This window comes from Rhinolophus sinicus, chromosome 11, assembly GCF_057876585.1.
Source record: "Rhinolophus sinicus isolate RSI-liver-muscle chromosome 11, RSI-T2T, whole genome shotgun sequence".
Classification (NCBI taxonomy): Eukaryota; Metazoa; Chordata; class Mammalia; order Chiroptera; family Rhinolophidae; genus Rhinolophus; species Rhinolophus sinicus.
In genome coordinates, this window is record NC_142511.1 from 4,418,199 (window position 1) to 4,440,262 (window position 22,064).

The 22,064-nt window shown below is 37.9% G+C and overlaps 1 long non-coding RNA gene across 1 annotated transcript in view; it reads right to left on the reverse strand.

Moving 5' to 3' along the window:
- The window catches only part of LOC148756608 (uncharacterized), a 157,491-nt gene that overhangs the window by 133,633 nt on the left and 1,794 nt on the right, over window positions 1-22,064 (reverse strand). Inside the window, exon 2 of the long non-coding RNA XR_016022705.1 lies at window positions 17,515-17,626. This is a non-coding gene — a long non-coding RNA (uncharacterized LOC148756608). The remainder of the gene's footprint in view (window positions 1-17,514; window positions 17,627-22,064) is intronic.

Here is a 22,064-nt window from a genome sequence, read left to right on the forward strand (position 1 = left end):
GTCATGTGTGTGAGACTCTCCTGGGAGAGCTCATTAAATTGCAGACCCACAGGATTATCTGAGACTTGGGTCCCAAGCTATCTACAAATTTATTTTACTAAAATGCCTCAATTTTCCTCTGCAATTGGGTATTAGAATAAACGCTCTTACATGCATAAGGTCTGGCAAGCTCCTTCTCACTTTACATTTTAAGAAAAAGTGGTTGCCTTAGGAAACAACATATTTGTTCCAGAGACATTACTGTTCCACAGTCCAAACATTTTTTGTGACTACGCCTTTTGTGTTGCCATAACGGCCTCAGAAACATTCTTCACTCTGTACTCCCTGCTGCACTTTGAAAGAGAGGATTTGAATGTTAGCAACAGTCACAACTATTTAGAAGCATGTCTGGTGAGTGAGGTCAGTGACCAAGCAGGGCAACATGGTGGGGGTCCTACAGAGGGTGTGACTAGGAAGCAAATGAGACTAGTTTTTCTTGGGCGGGACCCAAAATATGAAGATGAGTAAGTCTGACAAAACGTATGCACATTTTCACAATTGCTGTATGTGCTTATAATGAAAATTGTTAAAATACAACAGTTGGCCTGTAGAAACAAATACTCCAAATGTTCTGTTTCTAGACATTCCTAGAAATACATTTATGAGTTGCTGTTGTACCAGAACCCCGGAAACTAATTCAGAACCCGGGACATGAATTCAACGTGGACGATGCCTCAGATTTCGTCCACGTTGATGACTTTTTAGCACAGATGTTTTCAGATCCAGCTTTAAGAGTATGAAATCAAGTGAGTGAGATGCCAGACTCCAGTCTTTGGAAGGGGGGGCCCTGAGCACTGCATTCTCAGTTTCTGAGCACTTTTACTGGGCTATTGCTGCTCGATCACATACAAATCCATTGTCTTAAACATGTACGTTTTTGGTCCCGGTTTCTGTGTTGACCCCAGGGTCTGCCCTAGATTCTTGGTTTCTGACTCCTGCTGCCCCAAAAAAGCTCAGTTATTTGAGCAACACATCCTCCTGGCCCCAAGGAGAAAACAGCACTGGCCAGCCACCAGCAAACCAATATATGATTGGTTAGATTTATGGATTAAATGCGGTTGCAACTTTCAAGGCCTTTTGAGTTCTAAACAAGTTCACAAAAACAATCACGACATCACAAAAACAATTTCAAAAATCTCAAAATACTTTTTCCCCAGCTGAATTTCCTTTTAAAAACTGTTACTGTCATTTAAATTTTCTAAGCCGTCATTTAGTTATCGATAAAATACCTGTAGGAGTGAGACTTCAAGGAGTTTTTGAAAAAATGAAATAATTCCACTAACCATTTAGCACGGTGTGAAGCACACTGGGCGCTCAAAGATGTCAGCTATTGTTACTAGTATCGTGTAAAGTAACGTGCGTACGTGGTTGAATAAACAGTAGCTATTAATATGTATGTTTTTCATCTTAATGATGAAATAGAAAGATACTTTAATCAAAATTTAATTGACTCAATGACCATACACCCTCAGAGTAGACACTGCCAAATTCTTAGCTTTTGGACACTGCCTAATGAATTTTTTATTCTAAATAAATATTATTAAAAGCATGGATTCCTATACTGACTTTGGGATTTGTCCCTGTGTTTAAAAAAAAAAAAGTCACTAAATGCTGAGATTTGCTAAGATTTTAGTCAAGTACTTTCCCACTAGAGAAAAAACAATCAAGGAATTAAACTGAGGCCTGATGCATTTAAATAAATGTTTGCAGGAGATAAAGAATGCTTAGTTTATTCACAACTAGTAAAAATTACCTAGGGTGCAGAAAGATGACCCAGGCAGCCTATATTCTAAGCCAGGCACACCCCCCACCCCTTTTTTTTTTCCTAACTTGAAGGTCAAAAATAATTGTGTAAACCTCTCATTTCCACACTTTTTCCTTTTTTTTTTTTTTTTTTTTTTTTAAAAACATTGTGCCCTGCTGCACTTCGTGGCCCTTATCAGCGAAGGGGAAAAAATTGCCAAAATATCATGATATAGGTGGCTCTCAGGGGTAAGCAGGAAGTGCCAGAAATCTTGTAGAATGTCCAATACAAATTCTCTTTTGCAGACTCCAGAGGCTCGCATCTGGATACACATCTGCATTTTCTGGGTGCTGGGCCAAACTGAAACGTTCAGTTTATCCATTGCTAATAAACATGTCAGCAGTTTCTTTGCTCTCACATCTGTTGTGAAAAATGTTATCTTTCCTGAAGTGTATTTATTTTGTCTTTAATACCAGCTTTCATGGATTACAAAATTGAGATATGCCTTCACTTAACAAATTCAATAGCATATGCTGGAAAGTGCCCCACAAGAGTGATGAGATAAATTAGAGATGTATATTATATCTTGGATCCTGAGAAGGAAATTCATCTAAAGAAAAATGACAGCTCTCAGGAAGGCCATAGCAATGCAAACAACTTGGCTCTTAGTCAAATTCATCTAAAAATCTATTCAAGACACTCTATGCACCACAGGAATTCAACAAAAAGTTTTTTAAAAAAATCTATTATCAGTTGTTTCATTATAAAGTCTGTCTTCAGTCAAGCTGATAACTTCCTTTCCCAAGGAAACAACCTCCCCTCACTTGCTTCTCATTTTATATTCTCCAAATACCTGCCCTACTCACTTCACTGAAGTTGGGGCTGTTAGAAGATCAAATGGGGTTTTGTTTATTAAGATGCTTTAGAAAGAAAACTGTCAACTGTCATACAAATGGTAAACAATGGCCAATATGTCCTTCCCCCTTTCTATTCTTTTATGTTATAGTCAAGGGTCCATTTGGCAAGGGTGCACTCCATCCTCACCAACTCTATCTCCTTGCCTTCCCTCATCAATACTCCACCCTCTCAAAATATTCAATCAGTGGGAAAAGGTCATCTCATTCACACAGATGAGAAATGGCACATTTGGAAATTCACCACCATGCGGTTGAAAGAAGCAAGTAGGAATATCCTGATATCAAGTGTGGGGCTCATTGCGGTTAGGGCTGTCAGAGACGTACACGTGTCCTCTTCAGACTTCCTCTGAGCTTGTCGATATTCCTAATACCACATACCACCCTCTGAAACCCAAAGCCATTTTCTGCCCAATTGCCAATAGCCAATTTCTGCTGAAGTCAAGGAGGGAATGGCGTGAAATTCTGCAACCCTGCCACTCTGCCCCTTCAGCCCTAGAAGATAGGTCAGCAAACTGTGCCCTCGCATATGATGTTCTTTGCTAAAGCATTAAATCAATATTAGGAGGAAAAAAAGGACCCATGAATGGACAGTGATTAGTTAATAAAAGAGAAAACAAAGACGGAAATAGAGAGGATCCAAAAAGCCAAGAAATTGTCTTCTAAAAGTTTTAAAAAAAATCAATCCGCTTTTAGTAATATTGGTCAAGGAAAAAAAATAGAAGGTACAAATAAATGATGTTAAGAATAGAACATGGGACACATCTAGAGAAGCATCTCAATTTAAAACGGACAAGAGAATATCATTAAAACCTAAGTGTCGATACATTTGAGGAGCTATGTGAGATGCACACATTATTAGAAAAACATAATTTAATAAAAGTGATTTAAAAGAAGTAAAAATCCTGACTAATCTTCTACTAGTAAAGAAATTGAACACATGGTTAAAATCTTCCCACAAATAAAGCACCAGATAAAGACATTTTACAAATGAAACAAGTAATTTCAATCTTGCGCAAAACTTTTCCAGAGATAAGAAAAAAAGAAAAAACATCCAACTCACTGCTTGAGGTACGCTGTATCTGAGAACGTCTTAAGAACTGTGTTGAAAGGACTCATCCTACCAGACACTGATCCTTAATGTTTTAGTTTGGTGCAAAAATAATTGCAGTTTTCGCAATTATTTTTAACCTTTTAGACCACAATTACTTTTGTACCAACCTAATAAAAGCGCTAATAATTAAGGGAGTATGATGTTGGTACAGGCATAAGCACATAACCCAGCAGAATGAGAGAGAGAGACCAAAATGAACTCATCCAAGTATGGAGACCTGATATATCACAGAGTTGTCACCACAAATTAGTGAGGAAAGATTAGACTTTTCAGTAAACAATATTGGTCTATTTGGTTATTCATATGAAAATATAAGATCCCATTTCATACTACACGCTCACACAAAATCCATGTAGATTAAGAGCAACGTTTTATAATTTTAGAAAAAATTAGAAGAATATATTTATGAATTCAGGGTTAAGAAAGAGTTTTTAAACAAATACAAAAAAATGCAAATCATAGAGAAAAAAAGATAGATTTGACTAAATTAAAATTAGGTGTCATCAAAAAATATCAAAAGAAAAGATCATCATTAGATGATTCTGATCATCATTAGAAAAGTAAACCCACAATCACAAACTAACTGGCAGAGGCTATTTACTACATTATGGACAAAGAGCTTGGCATCTCGAATATGCAAAGAACTCCCATAAATGAGTAAGAAAAGGACAGACAATTTAATTTTTTAAAGTAGACAAAATACATGAACGGGCATCTATCAGACAAAAAAACAAGAGTAGCCCGTATTCCTATTTTAAAAAATACTAGATTTCATTAGTAACTAGGGAAATGCATACTAACACCGTAAATGAGAACATTTTACACACACACACACTCACACACACACACACACACACACACACACACACACTGGGGGAAATAATGGACAAATCCAAGTGTTGGAGAGAATGTGGAACAAATGGGAATATAAATTGGTACAATCACTTCAGGAAATAACTCAACATTACCTAGTTATGTTCGAGGTACTCGTAGCCTACGATCTAGCAATTTTCCTCTTAATTTTACATTCTACAGAAACTCTTTAATAAATCAACCAAGAGATATGCATGAACGTGTTCATAACAGCAATTTTTGTAATAGAAAATAACTGGAAATAACCCAAACATCTGTCAATCAAAAGTCAAAAAATATGAATACACAGTGGTATAGTTATATACCAGAATTCTTTACAGCAATGAAAATCACTCAAGCCACATGTGTTGATAAGCATTGATTAAAGAAAATACTAAGCCAGAAAAGCAAGTCACAGAGGCTATATACACATGATTCCATGTTCATAAGCCTCAACAAAGGCAAAACAAAACATATGTTAGGTAGAGGCGTAAGTGGTACGATCAGGAAAAATAATGGAATCACAAACATCTTGAAATGACTGGAAGGCACATGCCACTAGGACGACCCTACGGGGCTTCAACGACATTGACAATATTCTATTTCTTACACTCGATGGTGTCCACACTAGTATTCCTGTTATTATTATTCTTTAAAACGGTAACAATGCATAGTCCACAAAGTCAAGAGCTGTAGGGGTGAATAACGTTGATTGACATCTATAATTTTGTAACCATTTATGTCAAACGTGATACAGAAAGAGGAGTAAAAAGTGTCAAGAACTCAGAATGGATTAATAGAAAGGCAGCGCCATACATGAGATAACATTTATCTAATGTCAGGGGAGCTTAGCAGGGGATTTGTGCACAAGGAGTGGATACACAAAAAAACATGCCGCTCGGGGACCAGGGGCAGTAATCAGGTGACCACCAAAGTGTCACAATCATTGAGGCTTCCTGGAGAACACTACTGACCGGAAGCAAAAAAGGTGTCAGCTATGAAGCCAAGGCAGAAATAGCTCAAGAGGATACCTGGATTCAGACCGGAGGTCGAAGGAGTGGGCGATGAGGAAGGACGAAGTAAACAAAGCCTCATTCCAGGAGAAATGGGCACTGTTCAAGGGAGTTTGGGAACTCTGCCAGTGGGAAAGCTGCATCGGAACTCTGCTGCCCTTTCGGAATCCACCACAAACATTTCTATTCATAAGGGATCACATTTTATGTGTATGTGGACCTGGAGTGTATAAAACATGTTCTCAAGATGGGCTGTTCTACGGCTGAAGGAAACGGAGTGAAAAGTGATAGATGAGCTTCCCCCTCCAGAAGTGGTAAGAATGGTCCTTTGTGAGGTTTGATGGGACAGCAGAGTGGCACTTGTTTGATGACCAAAGAGGCATAGGTGCCTATATCACAATCGGAATATCGACATTTAATGTTGATTCTCAGCCACGGAACTGGGTGTGTGGAGCTTGCCTGGGATGCTGAATAGACCCGTGACCCTGGGAAGTCCCAGCTTTTGTCTGTGCTCCAGTTCTCTCATCCAGAAAAGAGAGAGAGGAGGTTCTCTGCGTTCTCTCATCTTCTAGTCCTAGCACTGCACAGCGTGAAGACTCATAAATTCAGCGACTTAATTCTAATTGAGTTTTCTGTGTTCAGACCATTTTCTAGAAGCTGAAAGAGAAAAACGTCCGCAAAGACTTTGACTCCCCTCAATTTTCCATCTCCCAGTTTGGACTGCAGGGACCTGCTCTCTACGGCACAGCTGTGCGCTGGCAGCTCACCTGGCAGTCGTCTTCTGGCTTTGAAGTCCTGTCCATCTCTCCACCATCACTGGACATTGGACACTGTATTTCTAAAATATCTTTGTGGAACTGGCACACTACTGGCTCAGCCTGGAGTGGTCGTTCGTTTAGAAAGTGCCTCTCAAACTAAAGGCAGTCAGGGCCTTCTTGGTTTCAGTAAAAAATGCTTGAGAGTGAGGGTATCACTTTTTTTTTTCTCTCCCACCACATGGAATTTCTGTTTTTATGGCCTTCAAAAATGAAACAATTTTTATCTTAAAAGCAAATATTTCTCCTGCTCTTAAAAGGCCAGCATTTGAAAACCAATACATACTGGCAAATAACGTGGGAAATAGACATGCAGAACACTTAATAATGATTGAATACATAAAGCATTTTTCTTCTGTTGTTATGTGACAGCTGGATGAGTTTCAACTTCCTGCTCAATGCACAGGCTCTAAGCTTCCAATTCTGGGATTTTTCCTTTTCTTCCTCCTCCCTGCCTCCCCCCCAGCCCTTTCTTGCCTCCTCCTTCCTCTTTGGGAAAACACGAATGGTTTTGATTACATAATAGCTGCAAACTTTATATCTCCCACTTCAATTCTTACACATCATAAACAGAAGAGTGAACTTCAGACTCCATTAAGACAAAGGTTGGTCTGGATTGCTGGGAGGGCTTTCATGTTGGTATGGTTTAAAAAAAAAAAGGTTCTGGAGGAAAGAGGAATGTACTGGGGTTTGGCTGGAGATCACGCTTTGACTACCAACCATCCAGTCTAAAGAGTGACAAGACCCCAATTCTAGTCAACACAAGAGTGAAGCCTTGAGCCCAGGACCAACACAGCCTCTGCAGGATTCATTCACCTCAACAGGAGTTTTACTGTGTGAGCACCACGCAAGGATGGTCAGAGCCTGAACAAATAAATACATACACTGTGCGGTGTGCACCCTATTGATTCTGATTCTCTCTCCTCTAATCTGGAGTTGTCTTTGGCATTTTCTTTTACAAATCAAGTTCTCTTATTGCCATAGTGCTCAAGTAAACAAATGAGAGACAGAAAGAGCAAGGCAACACTTTTCATTCCACCATCTGCAAATATTCCTTGAGCACAAACTATGTATGGGGCACAGTTCCACATTCTTGGGCTACCTCAACAAGCGAAACAGACGAGTTTCTCTCCCGGAAAGGAGAGAGGCGCCGTCCACCGCTGTGTGAATAAGTATATTGTACTGTCCTTTAGAAGGTGGTAAGCGTTGTGCAACAATAGAACAAGGAAGAAGTATGTGGGAAGACCGGCTGGGGTGGAGAGCTGTGATCGTAAACAGGTTGGTCAGTGAGGCTGTGTAATTAAAGGGACATGTGATCAGAGGCTATTTGGAATCTTGGAACAAGGGAAGCTAGTGATGTTTCCATATTCCAAAAAAAAAATTGTTCTGGGAAATGACCTGTTTTGCCAGTTTCCTTGGTAAATTTCTATGCTGTTTGGTAATGTGACTCTGATTATCTTTATACTTTACTTCTGAGTAGATTGAATTCATTATAAGATAATAAATTTTATTGAGTCCCTGCTACGTAATTGGCACTGTTTTAGGAGCTGGGGATACATCGTCAAGAAGGCGGGCAGGATCTCTGCGCTCTTGGAGTCTCCACTGGAGAGAGGAGAGGCACGTGAACGCAGAGAAGAAAAAGAGGGTTTCAGACAATGGTAAGGGGTTTGCAGAAACCACTCGGCTAAGAGCAGGGCGGTGGAGAGACAGGCCTCAGCGACGGGGGTCAGGGCCAGACTCTGACTGATCTGAGCTCTAAGTGAGAAGATTATGGTGGTTGGGAGAAGGATTTTCTCAGCATGAAGAACAGAAAGTACAATAATATCACGGAGGAGAAGACATCACCGACCTGTTATAGGAACAGTAGGAAGGCCGGTACGGCTAGAGCAGGAAGGGGAGTGGCAAGAGACGACACCAGAAAAGCAGACCCTGTTGTGAGTGGAATTGTGTCCCCAACACCATCCTCAAGTCCTAACCGCCAGCGCCTGCAAAGGCGGCCGTATTGCAAAGCAGGGTTTTTTTTGTAGATGATCAAGTTAATGTGAGATCATTGGGGTGGGCCCTAATCCAACATGTCTGTGTCCTTATAGAAAGGGGACATTGGACATGGACACAGACACACACAGGGAGAACTCCATGAGAAGATGAAGGCGAAGGTTGGGGTGATGAATCTACCAGACGACGACCGCAAATGCTGCCAGCAGACCACGAGGAGTTAGGAGAGAGGCATGCACTGATGCTTCCTCAGAAGAAACCAATCCTGCTGACATCATCATTTTGGACTTTCAGTCTCCAGAACTACAAGGCAATGACTTTCTGTTGTTTAAGCATCCAGTTTGTGGTACTTTTGTTATAGCGGCCCTAAGAAACCAATGTAGGCAGGGGCAGGTGCCCTAGACATTTTGATTTTAGTCTAAGTGCAGTGAGAGGATACTGACAGGCTTTGAGCACGATGTGATGAACATCTTTAAAACGATCATATTTAGGTGGCTACCCCGTCATGAAAATACAACCAAGGAGGGCTTGATGTTTCCCCAACAGGAGCTCAGTAGAATTTTCCTCTCCACAGCCATTAGAGAGCAACCATCAGATATAGATAGAAAAGTTTTCTCAATTTTTGAGTGTTAACATTTAGCATTCTTGATCTTTAAAAGCAACTTTTGGGATAGAAGTTTTTTAAAAAACAGGAATATATATTTTAGGGTTGAAAGAAATCCTTTTTACAGGAGAAGATGTTTGGAATGTATGGGTTTGCTTATATTTCTATCTCATTTACTAGCAGAAATGTAGGCTGAGTCAAAGCTTTCATTTATTGACTGAGTAAACTTCATGAAAAAATAAAAACAAGCCTTTAATTCATATATTTAAACATGTTTATAAACACATCTAGACATGGACATATGATAAATATATGTGTATACGCCTGTGCATATCCATAAACAGTATATTATTTTTATACTTTATGCCTGTGCCTGGATATTAAATTTTGGATCTATAAACGATGTTAACCATTTAGGTCTTGTAATTCAGCACCAATTCCATTTTGATGACCACTAAAATGGATAAATCATCTGCTTTGTGCAAAAATGGTTCTTAGTGACAAAGGTGAGGAAAAACAACTGGGATCCTACATTAGCTAATTCCTTAGTACGTTCTGCTAGACTTTTCTAAAGGTTTGATTACTTTACGTTTTGTAAAGATTTTGAACAAAATCCAGTTTATGGAGAGGTCTACAGAACAAATCACCAAGTTTCTTCAATAAATAAAGACACAAAAGATATGACCACTGAAAATGTGTGAACCTTGTTTGGATTCTGATTCAGACAAACCAAACTGTAAAAAAAATAAAAATAAAAATAAGATAATGAAACAATCAGAAAAATCTCAACACTGACTAGAGGTTTCATTATATTAAATAATTGTAATTATTTTTTTTAACCCTTCCTGGATTTGAAAACATTGTTTCACTGATGAAGTTTTTAAGTGATTCTTATCTTTTAGAGAGTACTTACTGAAACAATTTGTGTAAGACGATATGATGTCTAAGAATTGCTTCACAATAATTGAATGGCAGGAGGTGGACATATAGATGAAACAAAAGTGACCTGAGTGGATGATTATTAAAACTGAGGGGAGCGCGGTTTGGGGGTGCTCATTGTATTAGCCTCACTACTTTCTGTGTATACTAAATGTTTTTATACTAAAATGTTAAAAATGTTTTCTCACAGACAGTATATCTTCATATAGTTTAAAGTTTTTGGAAAATAATGAAAAATGTTAAATTCTATAACCTAGTTTGCAGTAGGGCATTGTTATAAATATACCTCCAGCTAAAGGAGTTTATTCAAAAATTGAGCTGTCTTATTCTTTATTTAATACTTTATGTCTAGATAATTCCAATGTATACATCATGTCAACATTCAACTTAGTGGTGAAGTTGCGTCACAGTCATGTTTAAATCATAACCTGCATCAGATGTCTATTGTTCCCCACCTGATGTCTTTCCAGCCTCACCTCAGCATGCAGCCCTGGAGGCCTCCACTCACATGAGCTGATAGCACCTCACCTCAAGTGTAACCTGCTTTTGTTTTCTGCCCTGGGGCTTCCCTGATGCCTCAGCACAGGATGCCAGCATGATGCCACTTAGCAGGCATCTGCGGGCAGCTGAGCCTCAAACAATGGCAGAGGAGAGATCAGGTGTAAACACTTCTGCTGTTGGCCTTGGAGTGGACAAATGCAAGCATTCTTGTATGTGCCTCTCAAAAGATCCTGGTGAGATCACGCCCCGTTTGCCCACAAAGGTGACCAACTTGAGAATACAACTTGGAGCTGTGCAGAGAAAAACTCCTGAGCTTTGCAAAGTATCCTCCCTTGAGTATTCAGTAGAGTTCTGATCAGTACAGGCATGTAAGGAAACCATTAGAGCCAGGGAAAGAACTACTTGAAAAGTTTAGTGGTGACAGTTCCTATCAATCACAGAGGGCCAGGAAGAATGTTTGCACTATCATCCCAAGAAAACTTCACAAAAAGTCACAAGGAATTGGGAGAGTATTCGGAAGGGTATTGCATTGGTTGGTGGGATAATTAGTCCTCGATCATACTCTGGTCCCATCTAACAAATCTCAAACATGGACCCAAAAAGATCAAACTATTTCTAAGTAATGCAACTGCATCCCAGAAGAAAGCTCAAGAATATTTATAGGAATACAAAAATGTCCAGTACCCCAAAATATAAAATCTAAAATGCCTGGCTCCCAATCGAAACTTATAAAGCATGCAAAGAAGCAGGAAAATACAATCCATAATGAGGAGAGAAGGCAATCTACTGAAATTGACACAGAACTGACGCAGATGGTTGAATTAGCAGACAGGGATATAAAAATGGTTGTTGTAACTGTAGTCCATATGTTCAAACGTTATGTAGAAACATAAAAGAAAATTTTAAAACCAAATCAAACTTCTAGTGATGAAAACAAAAAAGTCCAAGATGAAAAATACACTGGATGGGATTAACAGCAGATAGGATCTTGCAGAAGGAAAGATAAGTGAACGTGAAAATAAAGCAACAGAAACTGTCCAAGGTAAAGCACACAGAGTAAAAAGAATTAAAAGATATAGATGATGTATTACAGAATCGTGCACCTGAAATCTATGTAACTTTACTAACGACTATCACCCCAGTAAACTTTAATTTAAAAAAAAAGAATATATGAAAAGCATCAGTGAGTTGTGTGACACTTTCAATCAGCCTAATATAAGTGCCTCAGAGAGAGATGTTGGAGAGATAGAAAAAGAACTTGAAGAAATAATGGCCATTGGATTAAACTGTAAACCCAAAGATCCAAGAAACTCAATCAATTCCAACCACAAGAAATATAAAGAAAACTATACCCACCAAGTCCAATCATAATCTTTATGGGAAGATGTTTAACTACAAATTCAATGTCTTTATTGGATTTAGGGCTGTAATATTATCTATGTCTTCTTGAGTGACCTTCGGTAGTTTGTGTCTTTCAAGGAATTAATTGGTCCATTTCATTTAAGTTGTTGATCCGATAAGTTCCATCAAACATTAAAGGAAGAAATAATACCAGTTTGGCACAAACTCCTTCAGGAAATTGAAAAGTCTGAGAGAATACCTCCCAAATTATTATTTGGTTCCAGTATTACTCAAATACCAAACCAGAGAACAGACATTAAAAGCAAAGAGAATTACAGACCAATATCATTTATGAGTAAAGAAGCAAAAGTTCTAAACAATATTTTATCCAAGCAAATGCAACAATACAAAAAAAAGGGTAATATATCAGTAACAAGTGGCGTTTGTTCCAAGAATGCAAAGTTGGTTTAACATATAAAATCAATCAATGTGATTCACCATATTAAACTATAAAAAGAAAAACCGTATGATCATCAATAGATGCAGGGAAGACACTAGACAAACTCCATATCCATTATTGATCAAAACTCTCAGTAAACTAGTAATAGAAGGAAAATTCCTCAACTAGATCAAGGGGCATCTATGAAAGACCTATGGCTCATATCATCCTTAATGGTAAAAGACTAAATGTCTTCCTGCTAAGTTCAAGAATAAAGTAAAAATGCTTCCTCTACCATTCCTTATTATCATTCTAGTGGAGGTTCTAGCCAGTGAAATGTGGTTAAGAATAATAAATAAAAGGCACCCATATTGAAAAGGAAGAAATAAAACTATATTTACAGCCAACGTATTCTCTATGTAGGCAGGCCAATGGAATCTATATAAAAGCTACTAGAACTATAATAATAATAAGTGAATTTAGCAAGATTACAGGATACCAGCTCAATAATCAAAAATCAATTTTAATTCTGTGTACGAGAAAGAAAAATATAAGAAACTGAAGTTTTAAAAATACATAATTCATAATAGCCTAAGAAAATATGAGTTACTTAGGGATAAAACTGAGAAGATTTACAAAACCTGCATGCTAAAAACTTCAAAATGTTGCTGAGAGAAATAAAAGATGACCCAAATAAATAAAGAAATATATTGTGTTTGTGGCTAAAGATATTCAATATAATTAGGATGTCAGTTCTCCCTAAATTGGTCTGTAGATTCAACAGATTCAGAATCCCATCGGACTTCTTTGTTACATAACTTGGCGAGCTGATTGTAAAATTCATATGAAACTGCAAAGGATGTACAATAATCAGTACACCTCTGGGAGAGATGAATAAAGTCTTTAAACCAAAGACTTATCTTATAGCTACATTAATCATGTAAAGACAGAAAAGTAGATCAGTGGAAAACAATAGAGTCCAGAAATAGACCCACACTTAACATAGACAACTGATTTGCTACAAAGATGCTAAGGCAATTCTGTGGAGAAAAGACACTACTTAACTATTGGTACTGGAGCAACTGAATACCCAAATGCAAAGTATGCATGCGATTCACACCCTTTACTACATGCATACATCAAAAAGAACCAGAGACCTAAAGGTAAATCCTAAAACCATAGTTTCCTGAAGAAAAACATTTCTTATAGCGGACACCAAAAGCATACTCCATCAAACAAAAACACGACTAATACGTTGTATTTCATTAGAATTAAACATATCTACTCTTTGAAAGACACTGTTAACATGAAAAGACAAGACACAGACTAGGAGAAAATATTTACAAATCGTAACTCTCATGAAGAACTTGTTTCCAGAATCTATGAAGTACACCTAAAACTCAATAAGAAAACAAACAACTCAATAAAAACTGAGCGAAAGATATGAACAAACACTTCACCAAAATACACAGATGGCAGCCAATCACGGGAAAAGATGCTCAACATCTTAGTCATTAGGGAAATGCAAATGAACATCAGATTGTTACACACCTATTAGAATGGCTAAAACTAAAAGGAATGACTTTCCCAAGGACTGGCGAGGATGAGGAGGACCTGGGTGCTGGTGGAAACATGTCAGGAGACCATTTGGCAGCTTGTTAAACAGTTCAACACACACCTACCATGACCCAGGCATTCTACTCCCAGGTGGAAATAAAATAATATACACATACAGAGACTTGGACACCAATATTCACAGGAGCTTTATTTGCAATAGTCAAAACCAGAAAACAACCCAAATGTCTATCCACAGGTGAATGGACAAACAACGTACATTACAGCCATACCTTACTACTTAGAAATAAAAAGGAATGAACTGTTGATAAACGCACCAATAAGAATGAATCTTAAAGGAACTATGCTGAATGAAAGACAATAAGACGAGCACGTGCTGTATAATTCTATTTATATAACACTTTAGAAAATCCAAGCTAATCTATAGCAATAGAAAAAAACAAACAAACAAACCACTGGATTACCAGGAAACAAGACTACCGAGGGTGAGAGGACACGTCTGTGGGTGACTGATGTGCTTGATTAAACTCTCTTGACAATGTTGGCAACTTCATGCATATACACATATACACACATGTCATATACACATATGTCATATACACATATGACATATACGTATATGTCAAAACCCATCAAATTGTACAGTTTAAATACATGCAGTTTATGGTGTATCAATTGTATCTCAATAAAGCTGTTAAAACAATCACCTGTCTCCTTTAATTTTGTTTACCCGCCTTTTTCACTGCCCTAAATTGATCCTTAATTAAACCTTTGCTTTCTGTTTCCTCATTGTTCTCAGAGACTTACTTTTTGTTTGAAATTCTAAATAAGAATGATCCCGGCTCACATAGGCCTTAGGGATGTGTCCAGTGCCACGTGGTAACAATAAGATGAGTATATGCTGGTTAAGACTATTCCTGTAGTCTAGCTTTTACGTTTCATAGAGTTTCCACATCAGGCTAAGCAGGGAACATATATCAATCGCAATAGAAATAATGACGGGAATATATCTTTCTAGGAGCGTAAGAGTCACCAAATTATAACAACTATGTGCCTGGAAGATGAGGTGCTTTCGGCATATTATTTTCATTCACTCATTTACTTTTTCAAATAGGGTGTACTTATTGAGTCCCCTCTACATTCCAAGCACTGGGATAACTATTTGAGTGCCTACCATATACTAGGCTCTGTGCTCAATATTTAGTCCTTAATAAAAATTCTTTGCCATAGGCATTCATTATCATCAATTTACAGATTAGCGAAGTGAGGATCAGAAAGGTTAAATACTTATCTAGGACACAAAAAATTGGGGGAAAGTGATTTTTTTTCCTACTCCAATATAAAATTTAAAATTTCCTTTCTCCTAGTCATCAACAGGTCTTTCTCTGCTTCTCTGGTTGGGGTGAAAAACGCATGTGTCGATTACATATTCAGACACACACACACAGTTTTTGGAAGGCGCTTGCTATATTCTTTTTAGTTGTATTATTTCATTCCCAGGCCTATTTTCATTCATTTTAGACTGTACTTTCCAGGTTGTTCTAGCTTCAAACCCTCTACTGTGAGGTGAGGAACCCAGGAGATTGGTTAGCAAACATCAATAATGTACTTCAAAGGGACTGGGATATATAAATTGAAAGCTGTTATTCTTCCTGTAATAGAAGAATTGGCTAAAATGTTGGATTTCCTTCAGGGAAAGGTTTTAGCACCTTTCACTGGTAAAATGGGTTACTGCCAAAGAAGTCTAAACAACCAGTGGTTTGGTGTACGGTAGGGGTTTCTACAATAACACCTGAACAGCAGGAGGTGCAGGTAGTTTTCAAAGTAAAATAGGACTGAAAGCAAAGGGTCATGCACCTTGCAGGAAGGTGAGCCATCAGTTATGCCCCATGGGCTGTTCAAAGGGGCACAGCAGATGTAAAGAAGGGGAAGCTGGAATGGAGCCACATAACACATGCCTTCCTTTCATTTGTGGAGCAGACGGAGCAGAGCGCAGATGGCCCCTTACTTTGATGAATGATCAGAAGGGAAGCCCATGGATGCATGGAGAATAGAAGCATACAGAGTGGTTTGAGGGACCATGTGTCAAGGAGAGCTCCAGATGGGGTAGTGAGCTCCTTCCTCTCACCCGCAGATCGAAATCCATCAAGAAATCGTAATTGGAAAGGATGGTCAGTAAAGATGCGAACGGGATCAAATGGTTGACGGTATGGAGTGAGTGTCCTCTTCATCAAGCCTGCATTCCTGGCACACGGATTTGCATCCTTTTTTTTTTTTTTTTCAGCCTTGGTCCCCACCACTTATTTCTCCTCTCTGAAAACTCCGGCTCCTTCTGCACAACCTGAACCGAGCTTTCCTTCGGGACTCAGCTCAAATTCCACGTCTCTTTAGTTTTCCTAGCCCACCGTGATCGTTTCTTCTTCATTCCCAAATTGCTCACCGTTTGTATCAGCCATTATTTCTTTTACTAATAATAAATGCTGCATAGGATATTCTTTTTTTATATAGATAAAGAGACCTCTGGCTTTAAGTAGCTTGAGGTCTAAGACCATTTACAAATTCATTAAACTTCTGCCTGGCACAGTGCTTAGAATAGAGCAGATATTACTATCTTCTCTGTGCCAGTCAAGGTCATAACATAGATGTCTGGTCACATTTGATATTAAAAAAAAAAATCAGATTTTTAGCTCCTCAAAGCACAATGAAGTTTGAGAAGCAGTGCCATGTGAAGAGCTGGGACTATTTGGGAATGATCCCAATATATACGGCAGATATCTAATGTCCATGGGCCCCTACAAAGGAGAGGACACATTTGGATAAGATGCTGGAAAGAAGTAGCTCCAAATTGGGGGCCACTGGCAGTTCTTGGCCCTCCTAGGACACTTGATAATGTCCTATTATTCATTAGGACTTTTCAAGTTGCTAGTCACAGAAATCGCCTCTAACTGGCTTGTACAAGAAGAGAGTTCTTTCACTCACGAAGCTGTGGAGCACACCTGAGCAATTCAGAGAAGTGAGAGAAGGGATGAGAGGCTCAGAGCCTCTGTGTCTTTAACCAGAGATGATGGCCATAGAACCCCCAGACTGGGCTTCAGTCAGCAAGCACGTTCTCTCCCCATATCTGCTCACAACCCCGGGGAAACATCCCCCTGTCTTGGACACCTCAGGGAACACACGAGTCCCAGGGAAAGATTATGACTGACCTTTCTTAGGTCCTATGCCCACCCTTCATCCAATTACTGGAACCAACGAGACGTGGACCTGAGATACCCACCCTGTAGCCAGAGGACAAAGTCTGTTACAGGAGAGGAAGAACAGAAAGCTTATTGTTCCAACAAACATAACTTTCACAGTCTCATATGGATGTGGCATGTCTTTATCAAAATGTCTTTATCAAAATACCCTCTTTTGAACTAGTCTAGGGAAACTGAATTGCTCTCTTCCAGGGTGTCACTTCCATTTTGAGGGCTATCAAATTTCCCAAGATTCTGTGAGCCAAGTGAGTCTCTATGTTATCTTGGAACCCCTAGAATGCAAATCTATTAAGGAAGAAGATGAGGCGATTCTGTGAGGGATGCATGACACCAGTGGCTGTCAGGATGGTTCCAGGAAGAAATATATTTCATTACCTTGAAGCTTCTGGAAGTCGTATAGAGCTGACACACAGGTCACACAAAAAACATTAGGGAACAGGTATCACGGAGGCAGCACTCCTTTCGAATTGTCACGATGATTCCATGTCTGCTGGAGAAAATGGAAAGGTAAACGAAAAGTGCTCTTATTTTTCTTTGTTCTCACTCCCTCCAAAAAAAAAAAAAAAAAATGAAAAGTGTATTTGCCACCATCACATTAAAAGATAGCAAAAATTCTAGAGAAAGAATAAACTGCTTCAAACGTATTAAGATCATTTTACTGTTGGTAAAATTTATTTTTGCAAAGATTAAAAACTATGCCAAACTGATTAAAGACCCTTGTTGAGAACATGAAAACATTTATGGTGCAGCATTGTAATATGTATTTGAGAAAATAAGCATTTGACCATGTTAGTTTCTAAGCATATACAAATGTCATGGAAGAAACAATGTGCTATATAGATGATGTATTAGAGAAATGCACACTTGAAACCTATGAAATTTTACTAACGATTGCCACCCCCATAAATTTAATTAAAACAAAGTAAAGACAGAACTCTGCTTTGCAGTCCACTGGAGGCTAACTCTCTGCTTTGGAGAAGTGTCCCGCTGTAGTGTATAACCCCTGCACTAGCTGTTACTCAGCCTCTTGGCTTCCTGAATAGAAACCTCTCGCTCAAACTAAATCAGCCCATCTTTAAGCATCCGGTAAGTAAAAGTTTGTCAGCTGAGATAGTTTCCTAGCTTTTCCACACATGTTGAAAGCAAAAAAGGAAAGAAAAAGAAAAACAACTGGATTTTTATGGATTCACTCTTATCTGAATGGGTCTCCTAAGAACAGACGACTTGGAGCTTCTGCCGTCCAGCTTGGGGGTCTCCCTCCAGAGGCTTATCTCCCCGACCCCCTTTATTCTTATAACAACCCAGAGCTTCCTAAGGTTTCTGTTCAGTTTTCAACTTTGTTAGTTTCTAAGAAAGTTTAAAGCCTACCCACCGCCTACATCTTTTCCCTGTGGGTCTGTGAATCATGAGGCCGACATAGTGTGAAATAACTACCCCATGTATCAATGAGTAACACATCCTTGGGATTCGCCCGTGCTCTAAATCACAGTCTGCAATGGGCCACATGTAAATGGCCACATTTTTCTTCATTAGTCAAGATTAATGAAAGGAATGTCTCATTTAAGGAGAGTATTTATGCCTAACAGTCTCAAGAATCGAAAGTCATGACTGAACACTAATTATAACCCTTGTAATCCTTAGGCATTGAGATTTTTAAAATCCCAAAATTCCACGGAGTAGTCTCCAAATTATTAAAAATCCCTTTTAAGGAGGTCAAACTCAAATAAGCTATTTCTGTACTCCTTTCTCATTCTTTCACTCCAAAAAAAAAAAAAAAAAAATTGTATTTTTCCCATAATGTGAACAAAACTCTCTCTGGAGTATTTTCCCCTTTCCTTGACTGCAATATACACAAACCATCATTGTATAATTTCACCAATATTCTCAAAGTAAACACACCAGGTAATGGGGAGCCAGATACAAAACAAAAAATTATTACAACCCTTTCTTTCCAGTTACTATACCCTCCACCACAGGTAACAATGTTCTTACTTCTAACATTGTACATGTTTTTGTGGGGTTTTTTTTGAAATTTATGAGTGTATCCCTGTCTAACATATACTGTTTCTGTCTTGCTCCTTTCATAATGTTGAGTGAGATTCACCCAAACTACAGTGATTCATGTAACTGTAGTTTGATTATTGTCATTGCTTATTTAGTACTTCAACCTTATGTACATAGAAGATAATTTATCCATTCCGTTACTCATGGCTATTTGGCTTTTATTCAGTTTTGGCTTAAATATAATCGCTGTACTATATTTCTTCCTGCATTCCAATTCTTCTATGTATGATCTTTTTTCTTCTGCATGAAGAACTCCCATTAAAATTACCTTTAGTGACATTATACTGCTGATGAAGAATCTCAGTATTTGCTTAGAAATGTCTTTATGTTATCTTAATTTTGAAAGATAATTTTACCAGATACAGAATTTGAGATAAGAAATTCTTTATTTTTCAACTATTAGAGTATGATTTCCATTATATACCAGCTTCCATCATTTCGATTGAGAAGTCAGTTGTTTTTTTATTGTTTCTTTGAAATCAAAGTTCTTTTTATCTGGAAGCTTTAAGATTTTTCTCCATCTCTTTGGCATTAAGTAGCTTCATTATGCTTTTCCTTGGTGTTGTCTTCTTTACATTTTCCTAATTGGCACTCATAACACTTCTTGGTGTTTTTCAGCAGTTTTGAAAAATTATCAGCCATTATTTCTTCAAATATTGCTTTTGATCCATTCTCTCTCTTCCTTCTTCTAGGACTGCAATTACAGCTATTTGCCATTCTTTCTATGTCCTATATGTCTCTTATCTTCAGTCATTTCCTTTGTCTCTCTGTATTTTATTCTGGATGTTTTTTTAGAGACTTATCTTCCAATCCATTTAATTATATCTTGACTATGTCTAATCTTCTCTGAAACCCATCTACTGATTTTGAAAATTCAGTTATTGTATTTTTTTATTTTAAAACTCCAATTCAATTATTTTCATAGATTCTACTTCTCTGCTGAAACTTATCACCTTGTTCTTGAAAACATTAATTATATTTAAAAGCCCGTGTCTGAAAACTCTAACAAATGTTTTCCTATAGGTCTCTTTCATTTTTATTCCTTGAGTGTTTTTTGTCTTCATTGTTGATCATTTGGTCTTGCCTACTGGAACGTCTGACAATATTTTATTAAATGCTAGCATTGAGAATGGAATATTTTTTAAGTTGTTGGAAGTTTCTGATGACGGTATCTTCCTGCACAGAACATTTACTTTGCTGCTAGTGGACTGTAAGCCTAGGCAGGATGACTTTATACTTCAGGGTTTGTTTCAATTTCTGCAAGGGCTGATTCTGTTCATTCCTACTCCTAAGTTGTAGTCCTGGGATGTAGTCAGCATCCCAAATGAAAGCCTGGTTATTTACTAGATACTTAACATCGCCACAGACTCCAATTCTAAGTTTTTTTGTTCCTTCAATTCCATAAAACTGCTAAGAGCTGCCCTCAATGTCCCAGTTTCTTGGCTGCTGTTAAATTGGAAAATACCTTCATGGGAAAAGCAGCTCCAAATGTTAGGCTCACCTCTTTGCTTTATTATTTTGAAGTTGTCAATCCTTACGCTATCAAAATTATTTGCTTAATTTATCCAGATTTTTAAGTTGTTATCGTGGGAGTGTTGGTCAGATACAAGCTATTCTGTCATAGCCTGAAAGTAAAAGTGAACCACTCCGCTAGAGGTTATCAGCTTAACATCTATTGTGCCCAGATTGAACTAAGCACTTTTTAGTACAGTGTTTAACTCATTAACACTAAGGAATGGCAAGGTTCAAATGAATACTTAGAAATACTACTTAAGACAAAAATCTTTTAAGAGCAAAACAAAATATATGTCAATTCTTATTCAGACGGTTAACGAGTACTTTCTTCTAAATTTCAGCTCTACCTGTTTCACTCTTTTAAATAACATAATGATAAACATTTTTGCATATATACTTTTATGTGATGAGTTCCTGATTATTTCCTAAGTAAACTTCTAAAAACAATTATTTTGTCAAAGTTGTAGACATTTCTAAAGCTCTGCCACATTTTTGCCCTATTGTCTGCTATTTACATGCTAATAATTAGGCTCAATTTTAGGTGCATATTGATAATTTTGTGGGGTTTTTTTTTAAATTTAAGAAGAGATAGGAAAATATTTTTATCCTGGAAAACATTTTTCCCTACCCATCTAGCTATAAAATTTTATAAAGGGAATTTTTATTTTATTCCTTACACCCAGCAAAAGATCTCTTTGAGCAAGATTCAAAATACATTAAATTTCATCCATAAAGATCATTTATTCTTGGCAACATATATGAGTTTATATCAAAGAGGGGTTCCCATGACATTCAAGTTAGAACCTTAAATGCCTCAATAATTGCTGAAGTAGAGGTCTGGTGAACAAAGTCTAACAAGTAGAAAAATGTTGAGTTTTGCACATGGTTTGCAATTTCGAACAAATTTGGGTGGTAGGACAGTGCTAGTGCATCGTCTATTGCCACCCGTCGGGAAAGCACCATCTGAGTATGTCTCATAAGAGGCAGTGTATGGCTTGGTTCAGTGCACATGAGGTAGAAAAAAGTCAGGTTCTGCACCTTGGAATTGCAAGACCAAACACTGTGTGGCCACCTCTTAAAAAAGCTACAAGAATAGGGGGTGGCCTCAGGCACCTCAACCAGGGAGGCTGACTTCCAATTACCAGACACGTCTATTATGAAGTGTTGAAAGGAGAAAGAAAAACAAATAATAAAGTTACGAAATAAAGTTTATTTTATCAAAATTAAAACTGCTTCCTTCTCTCCACTTCAGAGTAACCTTGAGATGGAACAGTCTGAGGATTACATTGCTGTAATCCCTTAGCAGTTAGTTCCACAGCGGGAGGTGCCTGCTATAGACAAAATTA